Source organism: Xyrauchen texanus, chromosome 36, assembly GCF_025860055.1.
Source record: "Xyrauchen texanus isolate HMW12.3.18 chromosome 36, RBS_HiC_50CHRs, whole genome shotgun sequence".
Lineage (NCBI taxonomy): Eukaryota > Metazoa > Chordata > Actinopteri > Cypriniformes > Catostomidae > Xyrauchen > Xyrauchen texanus.
The window spans coordinates 14,831,054-14,846,991 of NC_068311.1; positions in this window are offsets into that span (position 1 = coordinate 14,831,054).

Consider the following 15,938-nt stretch of genomic DNA (forward strand, 5'->3'; position numbering starts at 1 on the left):
ACATCACATTTTCTCTAATGAAGTTGCATGTTATTTTTGTAACTCTAAAGTCATTCAGTTAGGCATACAACTGATTACTGCATTACTCAAATTGAAATAAATGAATACGTAATTACATTTATTAATTTATAGTAACACTTTGTGATAAGGTTGTACTCATTAACATTATATTTATCATGAACTATACTTTTATCAGTGAAAAATGCTATTACAGCACAATGTGTTTAAGCTAACACCACATAAACATTTATAATCTTTCATGTCTTTATTGAACACGTCCCATTAAACTTTCAATTTCAGTGGTAAAAGTAAGTAAACCCTTGTATTTAATAACTGGTCAGTCCTCTGGCAGCAATAACCTCAACCAAGCATTTACGGTTGCAGCAGATTAGACCTGCACAACATTCAGAATTAAATTTGGACCATTCTTCCTTACAGAACTGATTCTGCATGTGCTGTGTGTTCTTCCCAAACAATTCAACCTTAGATTCATCGGTCCACAAAACATTTTCCCAGTAGCATTGTGGAGTGTCATGGTGTTCATGGGCAAACTTCAGACGCTCAGCAATGTTTATGTTGGAAAGCAGCGGCTTCCTTCGTCTTGTCCTGCCATGGTCATCATACCTGTTTAATGTTTTCTGTATAGTAGACTAATGAACAAAGATATTAAACCGTTCCAACGATTAGAAGGCTTGGCTGTCACTCTGGGTTTTTTTTTTTTACCTCATTGAGCATTCTGCGGTGTGCCACTTGAATCATCTTGGCTGAACAGCCACTTCTAAGAGTAGCCACAGTGCTAAATCATCTCCATTTATAGACTATATAGACAGATGAATATCTAAGCTCTTCAAGATAACTTTGTAACCATTTCCAGCTTTATGAAAAGCAACCGTTCTTGATCGTAGGTGTTCTAAAAACGTTTTTTCTTTTTGCGAGGCATGGTTCACGTCAGCAGATGCTTGTGAAACACTAAATGTTTGAGTGCTTTTTATAAGTCAAAGTAGCTCTAACTCACACCTCAAATCTTGTTTCATTAATTGGTGCCAGGTTTGCCAACTCCTGACTTTAGCTTTTGTTGACATTATTAGCCTAGGTGTTCACATCATTTTTCAAACCTACATGGAATGTTTGAATGATCTATTCAATATGTACAAGAACATAATGTTTTATTATTTAAAACAGATATTGTTTGTGTGTTGTAACTTAGATGAAGATCAAACCACATCAAGACATATATACATACGCAGGTCATTTCAAAGCGTTCACATAGTTTTTCTTTCCACTGTATACTAATGCATTTTACATTAAACTTCTGTATTTTTGTATAAAATTGTTCACGATACCTAATGCTAATGACAGCACTATTGTTAACGAAGATAACTATTAAACTGTAAACATTATTTTTCTAATATTTTTTTGTCAATCACTTCATAATATCCACAAAGTAATACTGCACTTAAATCTCTCTCTTATTTTTTTTTTTTGGGAAGAAAAATATTTGTTATTATTTCTCTGTTTTTATTTAATTTTTTTTTTATTAAAAAATTAATTTACTAATGGCATTTTATCTCAACATTAAGGTATTTCAAAACCCTACATTACGGGAAAAATCCTTTTGCTTTTAATATAAATATAATACATAAGGGATGAACATCTTCCAGAACTCCTATTGATTAAGACTGTGATCAAAGGGGGGCTGCAGCCCACCAATTATGTAGAAGAGTAAACTCCGCCCGATATCTTATTTAAAACTCATCGTGTGCATATATGATGCATTAGAATCCTTTTGATGCTGCAGCAGGACCAGCCCTCCGAGAAGATAAGGAATTAAAGCACCTGAATCAGGTGATTCACACACAAGTGAGTCTCTTAAGAACAAAAATTGTCAACCTGAAGTTATCCTTGGAATAGCAGTAATCTCAAAATGAGAGGAGACAAACCAGTGAACACTGGCAGGACAAACGGGGGACTGGAGAGGACACCGAGTTACCCCGGTGACCAGAGGGTGAAACAGGCGAACAGAGCAACTAAGATATGGGTGAAAGTGGCGATGGGTATCGCTTACTTTATGTGCGTTTCAATCGCAGCGTTCTTTTTAGCGATCTACTATGTTCTCTTCTGGACTCCAGATGCGGCCAGTAACAATACCACGAAGACAGCAAACCGATCATGCCCTCAGGGATAACGGAAATTTACTCTGAACTGAAGGGATGACTTTAAAGTAGCCGTATCACACCTGTTTGGAATGCACGTGACCAAAATTATACTGGAGTTAAACGACACCGTGTATCACACCAGTGAGGACCTCCTTTCACGACACTGACTTTGCTTATTATTTGCTTAAAGGGACTGACAGTGTAATCAAGAATCAGTGTTGTTTATATTATATTATATTATGTCACATTATATGAGGCCCAATATTTATTTTTTCCCGTCCCTTCTCTCAGATTGTAATAATGATAGCCTACATGTTATAGTATTTTGTGGGTCATTTTCGAAAAATAAGGCTTTTTCTTTTGCTTTGTTTTGTTTTCCAAGAGTATGATACCGGTATTTTGATCCACGCCAAGTCACAGGAAGGGTGTATACAGGTCTGAGGTCAGCACAAATATTGCCACATTCGACTTTCGCGGACATTTATATATTTGTATCCACGATCCACGGCGAGTCTGTTGTGTGACCCGCGAGTGCACGCGCCCACCGGTGCAGGGTTGGGAGGGTTACTTTTGAAATGTATTCTACTACAGATTACAGAATACATACTGTAAAATGTAATTTGTAACGTATTCTGTTAGATTACTCAATATCAGTAACGTATTCTAAATATATTTGATTACTTCAGCACTGGTAGATTTTTTTTTTTTTACATGTTTTGACTATAAAAACTCACAGTCAGACAAAATACACATAAATGTATAAATGTATAAATTACTAAAAGAAACGAAATTACAACGTGAATTTTCTTGATATATATGATCGTACTTTCTGCTCTGGTTTGGCCATAATATTACAAAACGTGATGATCCCATCTGTATGAGAGCTGCTTCTAACTCAAGAAGAAGTGAATAAGTCTGTTTACATTGTAATCTTGCGGTGTGAATAAAGTCTGTGCTTCGTGATCTTAATATGTTGTTTACTGACTAACATCCTACACATTAAATATAGGCTATTTCAATTATATTGCTTGCTTTTTTAATACAACGTATTACAATTACTGCATATACAGTCTGGGTGTGCATTTCCAGTTTAATTATCCGAATTGCTGATATTATAAATATAATTGACATGTGTACCGTTGACTAGCCTACATGAGCGGGGCAAAGTTAGTTTTTGGTTCGACATTAGTTGGATATTCAGTTTCTCTTATCCGCGCTCTCTGCATCCGACAGTCTTCTAAAGATATCAAGCTCAGTTGGGTTAAAGGGTATATTACAATATTATACGTGCATAAATCATTGCACTCAGAACAGTCAATGCTTGGTGTGGCTGGAGAATAATGTTTGAAAATGCTCCGATGAGCTTTCAATGACTAGCATGAGTAAGGAACCATCTGCGAATTCTTCCCATTAGCCTATGCTAAAACATAGGTGGTGTCCAATCGTCCATTCCGTTGACGTGCAAGAAGTTGTACATAAAAAAAACAGTTAAAAACCCCCAAAACAAAACAAAAAACCTTTTCACATTTCAAAGGTTGTAGTAAGCTGCTTCTGGACAGACTGACTTGTTATAGATACAGTTATTACAGTATGCCTTATGATATGAGTATTCAGCATTAAAATATTTTAGAAATAAATTAACAAAAAAATAAAATATATATATATTTTCACATTGCAAAGATGCAGTTAGCTGCTATTTGACAGACTGGCTTACTACAGATGAAATTATTACAGTATTCCCAATCATATGAGTACAGTAATCAATTATTTTTGTAAAAAAATAAAAAAAAATAAAAAATAATATATATATATATTCTCAACAAAATGTTATTTTCACATTCCAAAGGTTGTGCTTATGTTGGACAGACTGACTATAGGTGAAATTATTGCAGTGTTTCCTATCAAGACAAAATAAGTTAAATTGACAGTATTTGTGGCATAATGTTAATTACTAACATTGATTTTCATTCGTTATTTACAATGAAAGTGAATGGGGCCAATATAAAAATGTGAAGATTACACATTTACTAAAGCACTTACAACTGTAAAGTTGTTTAAACAGTCATTGTTTGGGTCATTTCGTGGTTTTAGGTTTTACATCATGAAGCCCTCATGGCAACAGCATTGTTAAATAGGATATTGCTTTATACAAAAAAGTTTAGAAAGCAAAATTCTTATGAATCATTTTATATACAGTATCTCACAAAAGTGAGTACACCCCTCACATTTTTGTAAATATTTGATTATATCTTTTCATGTGTCAACACTGAAGAAATTACACTTTGCTACAATGTAAAGTAGTGAGTGTACAACTTGTATAACAGTGTAAATTTGATGTCCCCTCAAGGTCAAGGTCAAGGTTAACTTTATTATCCCACAAGGGGAAATTCATGTGGTCATTCATTACGCGCCCTTGTCACAAATAACTCAACACACAGCCATTAATGTCTAAACCGCTGGCAACAAAAGTGAGTACACCCCTTAGTGAAAATGTCCAAATTGGGCCCAAAGTGTCAATATTTTGTGTGGCCACTATTATTTTCCAGCACTGCTTTAACCCTCTTGGGCATGGAGTTCACCAGAGCTTCACAGGTTGCCACTGGACTCCTCTTCCACTCCTCCATGATGACATCACGGAGCTGGTGGATGTTAGAGACCTTGTGCTCCTCCACCTTCCATTTGAGGATGCCCCACAGATGCTCAATAGGGTTTCGGTCTGGAGACATGTTTGGCCAGTCCATCACCTTCACCCTCAGCTTCTTTATCAAGGCAGTGGTCCTCTTGGAGGTGTGTTTGGGGTCGTTATCATGCTGGAATACTGCCCTGCGGTCCAGTCTCCGAAGGGAGGGGATCATGCTCTGCTTCAGTATGTCACAGTACATGTTGGCATTCATGGTTCCCTCAATGAACTGTAGCTCCCCAGTGCCGGCAGCACTCATGCAGCCCCAGACCATGACACTCCCACCACCATGCTTGACTGTAGGCAAGACACACTTGTCTTTTTACTCCTCACCTGGTTGCCGCCACACACGCTTGACACCATCTGAACCAAATAAATGTATCTTGGTCTCATCAGACCACAGGACATGGTTCCAGTAATCCATGTCCTTAGTCTGCTTGTCTTCAGCAAACTGTTTGCTGGCTTTCTTGTGCATCATCTTTAGAAGAGGATTCCTTCTGGGACGACAGCCATGCAGACCAATTTGATGCAGTGTGAAGCGTATGGTCTCAGCACTGACAGACTGACCCCCCACCCCTTCAACCTCTGCAGCAATGCTGGCAGAACTCATACGTCTATTTCCCAAAGACAACCTCTGGATATGATGCTGAGAACGTCCACTCAACTTTTTTGGTCGACCATGGCTGCAGCTCAGTGTCAGGGTCTTGGCAATCTTCTTATAGCCTAGGCCATCTTTATGTAGAGCAACAATTCTTTTTGGTATTCTTCGAGTTCTTTGCCATGAGGTTCCATGTTGAACTTACAGTGACCAGTATGAGGGAGTGTGAGAGCGATGACACCAAATTTAACACACCTGCTCCCCATTCACGCCTGAGACCTTTTAACACTAATGAGTCTGTGACACCGGGGAGGGAAAATGGCTAATTGGGCCCAATTTGGACATTTTCACTTAGGGGTGTACTCACTTTTGTTGCCAGAGGTTTAGACATTAATGGCTGTGTGCTGAGTTATTTTGAGGGGACATCAAATTTACACTGTTATACAAGCTGTACACTCACTACTTTACATTGTAGCAAAGTGTAATTTCTTCAGTGTTGTCACATGAAAAGATATAATCAAATATTTACAAAAATGTGAGGGGTGTACCCACTTTTGTGAGATACTAATACTTTGTGTAAATGTTAATCTTTGCATTCTTTAATTTTTGTAATGCAGTTGATATGCTCCTCTTAATAGGTGATTGTGGTGATGCCAGCAAACCATTATTTAAAACATATAGTAAGACTGATGGATTTATCTTTATTAGTCATCCCATCTCCCATTGTTACTATCTGAGAGTGTCTTTTAGTTCTGTGCATACCTGCTTGGTTAAAAGTACAGGGGAATACGAGACACACTTCCTCTTCACTTGCTCAATAATTAAACTGAACTGAAAGTTGTCAGGACACATTTATTCTCTCTCACTGTTCATGCCTCCAGCAGAGGTATTGTGAAGTCAACAGGGCTCTGCAGTGAGATGGAGATTAATAAAGACTTTGTAAAAACAGGTACTTGAGCACCTTAAAGGGTTAGTTCACAAATAAAATGAAAATTACATTATCAATTACTTACCCTCATGCCATCCCAGATGTGTTTGGATTTCTTTCTTCAGCAGAACACAAACAAAGATTTTTAGAAAAATATCTCAGCTCTGTAGGTCCATACAATGCAAGTGAATGGTGATCAGACCTTTGTAGCTCCAAAAATCACATGAAGCAAACATAAATGTAATCCATATGATTCCAGTGTTTAAATGAATGTCTTCAGAAGTGATATGGGTAAGAAACAGAACAATATTTAAGAATTTTTTACTCTAAATTTCCACTTTCACTTTCCGATGTGAAAGTGAAACTAAACAGGCACCACATGTGACTTTCAGATGTAAAAGTGAAAGTAGAGATTTAGATAAAAAAGGATTATATTTTGATCTATTTCTCACACACACATTATATCACTTCTGAAGATATAGATTTAACCACTGAAGTCATATGGATTGCTTTGTTGTTTGCTTCCTGTGACTTTTGGAGCTACAAAAGTCTGGTCAGTGGTCACATTCACTTGCATTGTATGGACCTGCAGAGCTGAAATATTCTTTTAAAATCTTTGTTTGTGTTCTGCTGAAGATAGAAAATCATATGAAATGAGGTTGTGTAAATGATGAGATAACTTTACTTTTTGGGTTAACTATCCCTGCTTGTTGCACCTACATTTTAAATGTACCAGAAGTACTAGCTTTGTTTCACCCCTTTTTTATGTTTACGTTGATATTAGAAAAGTGATCATTTCAGACCTGCATTGAGGTATTGTAGTCGTCAGAATAATTCCTATCAACAATAGCTGAGGAAGCCAGATCAGTCACACTATAGTAAAAACTTCCACTGAACTGTCTTGTGCGGAGATTACCTTGGAGTCTTGCCAGGGTTAAGCAAGGCAGGGATGGCAATTCCCTTGCTTACTGTCCAGGCAAGGTTCATAATTCTGTTAGATGGAAAATTAGTTATTGCCAAGCCTATACCTTGGTACTCAAAATGACAAACTATTTCAGACATAGGTCTGGATTTTCCACTTTAGAGTAATGAGATCTGGTTGTGTATTTATCTTAAGGCTGCAGGGCTGCAACTCATGGTGATCTAATGCCATCTTAAATCCACAAGAGGGCAATATAATACCATTGTATCTTTGCTTCAAATGAGTTTGTGGATTTGTATGTATTATTGTTCTGGCCTGATTTGTTTTTACAAATACATTAATTGACAGTAGAGAAGATAGCACAGGGGTTCTCGGGTGTTCAAAGGATGCCAGGGGGCGCCGAGAGCAAATTAGACAGGGGGCATTAGGTAACAAATGGGGGGCATTTTCACTCATAATAATCAAATTTATCATCAAGTTCCTCGTTGCATAAACACATTTATTTAAATTTGGAATATACAAGTTCTCCACTGTCATCTGTCTCCGCGGTCATCTGAAGTATCTGGATTAATGTCGTCAGCTATGGCTGCTGTGTGCTGATTACCTAGCGACTAAAAAGGACTATAGTTTGGCTTGTTTTGAGTTGTTGATGCAAGTAAACTTAAGTGTGGTTAAGTTAGTTTTATATTTGACATTCGCGACAATACGCATTATTACGTACAAATCACATTTTCAAGCCAAACCAACTTGGAAATGCATGAATAGGTTTTATTTGCCTAGCTGAATTTTTTAAAAAGGGATTTAGACATACAGACACATTGAATGGCATGAGATGACATATTTGTATATATATTTGCTTTGCTTTGACGATTGTAGATGACATTTTGCAAACATGAAAGTGATATTAGATATTAGAAGACACAGTCTTTTGCGTCTTTTAAGTTTGCCTTGTGCCCAAGGCCCTACTTTTTGACATGCTTCTACTTTTATGTGTTGTGTGTCTTTGTTTGTAGTGTTGTGTTTAGCAGGCCAGAGCCTAGATGTTTTTTCTCCCCTGTAAAAAGCCCTGAAAAGCAGAAACCACACATCAGATCCATCAGCAGCACACAACTCAACCCTTCATCACATGACAGGACACAAGCCCAAAATGAAGCCCTCGGGTTTATCATTAATCCTCTTTCCCAATCATGGTCACATTTACAAAAAAGTTCTGTTTGTTAACATTATTTTGTGCATTAGTTGTCAAGAAAAGGAATTTGCAGTACTATAATAAAAACGAACAATATTTTTTTTACAAAATTTTTTAAAGGAATAGTTCACATGAAAATTCTCCCATCATTTACTCACCCTCATGCCATTCCAGATGTGTATGACTTTTTTTTTCTCAGCTCTGTCGATTCATACAATGCAATTGAAAGAGGTCCAAAACTTTGAAACTCGACAAAGCACATAAAGGTAATCCATGAGACTCCAGTGGTTTAATCCATGTTTTATGAAGCAATCCAATCTGTTTTGGCTGAGAACAGACCAAAATGTAATTTTCAATACATCTCTTGATATCTGCACTCTCCTTGGCATTTATGATTTCAAGCTGGCGAGAGCAAACTCTTCCAAGTGCCATCTGGCGTTCCACGTATGCGTCAAGCATTATGAAGTGTAATTGAGCTTGAAATCACGATCATGCCTAGAGACTGCAATGGCAAGATGTACAGTAACAATAGTTACATTTTGGTCTGTTCTCACCCAAAATCAATTGGATCACTTCAGGAGACATTGATTAAACCACTGGAGTCTTATGGATTGCTTTTGTGCTGCCTTTATCTGCTTTTTGGTGCTTCAAATGTTCTGTCACCATTCGCTTGCATTGTACAGTATAGACTTACAGAGCTGAGATATTCATCTAAAAATCTTTGTTTGTGTTCTGCAGAAGAAAGAAAGTCATATACATCTTAGAATGTTTGAGGATGAGTAAATTATGAGAGAATTTTCATTTTTGTGTGAACTATTCTTTTAATCTTGGTTGAAATTAGTTTATAATGGCTACTTGGACAATTTACAGTCTGGTTTCTGACCGCATCATAGTACAGAGATGGCGCTCATAAAGATCCTAAATGATATTCGGATAAATGATTCAGGCAAAACATCAGTTCTGGTATTATTAGATCTCAGTGCTGCTTTTGACACTGTTGACCACAACATTCTCCTAGACAGATTGGAAAACTGGGTAGGGCTCTCTGGGACAGTCCTCAGCTGGTTCAGGTCATATCTAGAAGGTAGGGGTTACTATGTGAACATAGGGAACTATGAATCTGTGTTGTCATCCATGACGTGCAGAGTCCCACAAGGCTCAATTCTTGCACCTTCAAACTGTATATACTCCCACTAGTCCAAATTATGAAAAAGAACCAAATTGCATACCATAGCTATGCAGACGATACCCAGATCCATCTATCTGAAGTGGTGGTGGTGGCGTAGTGGACTAAAGCACATAACTGGTAATCAGAAGGTTGCTGGTTCGATCCCCACAGCCACCACCATTGTGTCCTTGTGCAAGGCACTTAACTCCAGGTTGCTCCGGGTGTATTGTCCCTGTAATAAGTGCACTGTAAATTGCTTTGGATAAAAGTCTTTGCCAAATGCATAAATGTAAATGCATAAATGTAAATGCATAAATGTAAATCTATCCCTATCGCCAAATGACTACAGCACCATAGACTCTCTGTGCCAGTGCATTGATGAAATTAACAGTTAACAATTAATCAGTTAAACAATAACAAGACAGAGGTCATTGTACTTGGCAACAAAGGCGAAATTCCAAAGATGAATACATACCTTGACTCAAAGGGCCTAAAGACAACAAATTAGGTAAGAAATCTTGGTGTCATTTTGGAGTCAGACCTTAGTTTCAGTAGTCACATCAAAGCAATAACTAAATCAGCCTACAGTCATCTAAAATTGAGATGTTTGGTATCCAGTCAAGACTTAGAGAAACTTGTTCATTCATTCATCACCAGTAGGGTAGGCCATTAGACACCTGCAGCTCATTCAGAATGCTGCTGCCAGGATCCTCACCGAAACCAAAAAATCTGAGCATCTTACTCCAGTCCTCAAGTCTTTACACTGGCTTCCAGTTACATATAGAATTTATTTTAAAGTAATATTACTCGTTTATAGATCGCTCAATAGCTATGGACCTAAATACATTTCAGATATGCTTGCTGAATATTAACCTAACAGAACTCTTAGATCATTATCAAGTCAGTTACACATACACAGGGTTCACTCAATACAAGGTGAGACAGCATTTAGCTATTATGCCACCTGCAGCTGGAGCCAGCTTCCAGAAGAGGTTAGATGTGCCCCAACAGTAATCACATTTAAATCCAGACTGCATTGAGCTGCACTTGCTTTTGTATTTCTTTCATTTTAATTATTCTATTTTATCTTTATATAGCATTTTCTCAATGTGTGTAAACAATTTTGGTCAGGGAATGTTTACAACAGTTATCTCCGCTGCATCGGAGAGCGTAACAGCGGCGTCGGATGCGGATAACTCGCCTGGGCCGCCACCTTCAGGTCTCCGCCCAGTCTGAGCCTGACGCAAGAAGGTCCGCTATGCTTCCTCGGCCTTAATTGGTTCCGCGGGCATGTGCGCCGCTCACAGCCGCGCCCCCCCGGATTCCTTCCCGGACGTGCATGACGAGCTGAGCAAGCCCAGCTTCCTCGCTCCTCCGCTCTCGCTACCCTCGGTGGTAGAACGGTCCCAGACCGCTCCCCCCTGCACGCCATGGCCCCCTCCTGCAAGTCCACCGGGCCAGGGCACTTCAAAATCTGCACTTGGGTCGTCCTGTTCTTGACGTGCTGCAGGAACTGCACTCAAACAGGCGATGGCCACTCCGTGGTCCAGAAACGCAACGATGGACAGGCAGTACGGGAGGCAGACAACGCTTTCTCAAATGCCCCCATCTCCCAGCTCCGTCCATTCGGCGACACCACTTGACGACTTCGCCCAGCAGTCCTCAGTGGTGAAGAAACAGACGAAGGCTATTTTCACACATCTTGCCCTGCCGCAAACCTGCCTCCAGGGGCCATGCCCTGTCTGCTCGCCGAGGGCGTCCTCCTGCGGCTTTCAAGTAAGAAAGAAATTGGTGCTCCACCTCATCTAACAAGTGAGTGGTCCCAGGCGCCCCTGAGATGACCAAACCTGAGACCGAGACAGTAGCTCCGGAGCTGGTAAGACCACTCCGTTCCCCGGTGGAGGGCCGGAAGGAGAATTTTTTGTTAAATTCTTTACACACTATAGAGCTATTTCCTTGTTGTCTCTGGGTCACCTGGCCCGCAAATGCCGTTCTCACGGCACTCTGCTTTCAGGCCTCAACAGTACCGGCTTCCCGGACACGGTGTCCCCGCCCTCAGTCCCACGACTGTTCCCCAGCCGGCCGGTTCAGACGAGTCCAGAGGACGCCAGCATCAGACCTCCTCCTCAGTCAGGGACCCGCCCCCTGCTGGGTGCGCGGAGCAAGGTAAGTGCTTTGAGTTTATTCTCAGCACCAGAGCCTCGGGACGCTGCAGTGCCTCCCGACGCCACGTTACCTGTTCCGCACCGCTGCGAAGCCCCGCCGGGTACGTCCAAAATACTCGTCCCCTTGGTGCCCCTAGCACGGAGCTTAGAGGCGTGGCTTTCACTGCCCAGCCCGTCACGCTGGCTGCACCGGACCATTCGACTCGGTTACGCAATTCAGTTTGCCAGGTCTCCGACCCCCTTCGTGGGCGTTCATTTTTCTGCAGTGCACTGCGAACATGCCCACTCCCTGCGCGAAGAAATCGCCTCCCTTCTAATCAAGGACGCGATAGAGCCTGTCCCTCCAACAGAAATGAAGAAGAGTTTCTACAGCCCTTACTTCGTTGTACCCAAGAAAGGCGGCGGCTTACGACCGATCTTGGACCTGCGAGTTTTCAATTGGACATTGTCCAAACTCCCGTTCAAAATGCTCACCCAGAAACAAATTCTATCTGGCATCCGGCATCTAGATTGGTTCGCAGCGGTAGACCTGAAGGACTCGTACTTCCATGTCTCAATTCGCCCTCGATATCAACCCTTCCTACGGTTCGCGTTCGACGGCCAGGCGTATCAGTACAAAGTCCTCCCCTTCGGCCTGTCTCTGTCCCCTCGCGTCTTCACGAAAGTCGCAGAGGCAGCTCTTGCCCCGCTCCGAGAAGCCGGCATACGCATACTCAATTACCTCAACGACTGGCTCATACTGGCCCACTCCAGAGAGTTACTATGCGCGCACAGAGACCAGGTGCTCAGCCACCTCAGCCGTTTGGGGCTTCAGGTCAACTGGGAAAAGAGCAAGCTCACCCCGGTCCAGAGCATCTCTTTTCTCGGTTTGGAGTTAGACTCAGTCTCAATGACTGCACGTCTCTCTAACGAGCGTGCTCAGTCAGTGCTGAAATGCCTTGCTTCCTTCAAGCCAGGCGCCGTGGTCCCTCTAAAACGATTCCAACAGCTCCTGGGGCATATGGCATCCTCCGTGGCGGCCGTGCCACTGGGGTTGATGCATATGAGACCACTTCAGCACTGGCTCCAGACTCGAGTCCCGAGACGAGCATGGCGCCGCGGTACGCACAACGTGAAAGTTACCTCTGCCTGCCGCCAAACCTTCAAACCCTGGACAGACCTCTGCTTTCTACAGGCAGGAGTACCCTTGCAGCAGGTGTCCCGACGCGTTCTGGTTACAACCGACGCCTCCAAATTGGGTTGGGGTGCCGTGTGCAACGGGCGCGCAGCCGCAGGCCTGTGGAACCGAGGCCCGCTGCATTGGCACATCAACTGCCTAGAGCTGCTGGCTGTTTTCCTTGCCCTGAGGAAGTTTCTCCCGTTAATTCAGGGCAAGCACGTCCTAGTCAGGACAGACAGCACCACGGTCGTAGCCTACATAAATCGCCAAGGCGGAGTACGCTCCCTCCACATGTCACAGCTCGCCCGTTGTCTCCTCCTTTGGAGTCAGCAGCGACTCAAGTCACTGCGTGCCACTCACATCCCCCTCACTCCCCCTGTGTGTAATATTACGGTACTGTCCCCTCACGAGTTGACTCCGTGTTTCCCTTAGGCAGTTACAGCTGCCTCGGTCGCCATGATGTATGCTTCCTCCCTCTACGAGGCTGGATCTACCACCTCACCAACTTTTCCACATAGGTCCTAAGTTAGGCCATGTGATGTATTTGCCACTAAAGTTTGCCTCCCCTCCCGGGTAGGTGTGGCCTCCGCAGGGTCTTCTCCCCCTGAAAGAAGGGCTAAGACCCCCTTCCCTCAATGCATGTAAGGGCCCCGGCCGTAGTTGCTCTATGTGAGACACATAGAGAGAAAAGAGGCCCAGCCAGGATGGCCCGTTCCCAGGTTGGCGGCCATCACCTTGTTCCCCCCCTCCAGGGTAACGATAAGGATTCTGATGGCTTGAATGGGGCATTGGGGAAGGTACGTGCAGCCTGATACAGTTGGTCGTCCTGCACGTAAGAATACCTGCTCGCTCCTGTATCAGCAGTTCACGTACACGGCTCAGCGCATGGTACTTTTATAAGTGGACCCCTAGTGTCGCTTCTCTGACACAACGTGGAGAGAGCGACAGAAGGGGAACGTCTAGGTTACGTATGTAACCTCCGTTCCCTGATGGAGGGAACGAGACGTTGTGTCTCCCCTGCCACGTCGCTGAGCCGAGCCACTGTTGTGGCCGGACCATTTCCGGCTCCTCAGAAAAATCCTGAATTAACTTCCGTATTTGCGCCGCTTAAATACCCGTATGTCCGGGGGCGGGACATGCAAATACTGGTTGCCAACTCTCATTGGCCTTTTTTCATAGTTCAGAGGTGAATATCGGCGCTCAAGAGAGACCCCTAGTGTCACTTCTCTGACACAATGTCTCTTTCCCTCCATCGGGGAACGGAGGTTACATACGTAACCTAGATGTTTTTGAAAGTCTGGCATTCAACAAAAAAGGAATAAGATCTTTTGAGACAAGAAATATTGATAGGGATTGTTCCCCTGAAAAGTAATCCCTTTCATGCCATCCCAGATGTGTATGACTTTATTTCTTCTGCAGAACACAAAGATTTTTAGAAGAATATCTCTGTTCTGTAGGTCCATACAATGCAAGAGAATGGTGACCAGACCTTTCAACTCCAAAAGTCACATAAAGGCAGCATTAAAGTAATCCATACGGATCCAGTGGTCACTTTTGGCAAGAAACGGATCAGTATTTCAATCAGTTTTTACTACAAATCTCCACTTTCACTATCACTTTAAAAATGTGAAAGTGAAAGTGGAGAAATACAAAAAAGACTTAAATATTGATCTGTTTCTAACTAACCTATTATATTTCATCTGAAGACATACTGTAGATTTAACCACTGGAGTCATATGGATTACTTTTAAACTGCCTTTATGTCATTTTTGAAGCTTGAAAGGTCTGGTCACATGCATTTTATGAAGATATTCTCCTAAACATCTACATTTGTGTTCATAGAAGCAAGTCAAACACATCTGAGAATGTGTGAGGGTGAGTAAATGATGAGAGAAGTTTCATTTTTGGGTGAACTGTTCTGTTTATCAGCTGAATCACAAAGCTGTATTTTGTTAACCAGAGAGACCAGGAGGAAGTGCGTTTAAACCTGTGTGCTTTGCCATGATCTCAAACTCAGGCCCTCTCATCTGGGAAAAAGGCACAGGTGAGTCACAATACCCAGACAGACCGTTCACAGTTGTTGCCAATTCACAGAACACCGGAAACCTGACAAAGTAGTTATCAGTTGTCCTTTAAGTGTGTCAAAGGTCAGTCTCACCTTCACTCAGAAAAATATGTGCTCTGCATTTCATGTCACTGCCATGACAAAAATGTCCAACAGATGGCAGCAGTGTAAAACTTCTTGTTTGTTGCAGCTACTCAGAGGAATATCGCTAGCTCTAGACCAACCTCTCCTCAGATTTACAAAGCTGGTCTTAAATGCACCCAGCACGGCCAACATTCTCCTGCAAAAGCCAGTGGAGACAGGGTAAGTGAATGTCGGTGCTGATTTGTGACTGCATATATTCTAGAGACATTTGGACATTTCACTGTTTAATCTGTTTCCAGTTGACTTGCATGGGAACAACACACTGTAATGTTTGTCTGTTTAGGGATTTTACAATTACAGCCACAAGAAAATCAAATAAATCCCAAAGTATCTGCTGGCACAAAAACAGGCTCCCCCACCAACTCCTCTTCCTCCTTGTGTAGTTCTGCCAAGAGAGAGCAGAAGAATGGCTTCTATCTGCCCAAAGCTTTGGCAGCAGCTGTTACTCAGTAAATTAATGAGTTAAATAAAAGAATAAGAAGGGATGGTCTTCAGGGGTTGAGAGTTGTCTAAAGGCAAGAGATGCATGATGGGAAGTTTATGGAACAGGATCAATAGATACATTAGAAGATTAAAATACTTCCGACTTCTTAGCCTCAGCTCACAGTGAGGTCCTTCTGCACTCTATTAAGCTTGCAGCCTCCTCTCTCTCTCTCTCTCTCTCTCTCTCTCTCTCTCTCTCTCTCTCTCTCTCTCTCTCTCTCCCCATCTCTTCCTCTCAATGTATTTTTCCCTCTCAGTGCAAGAGTACATTGTCTACAGAA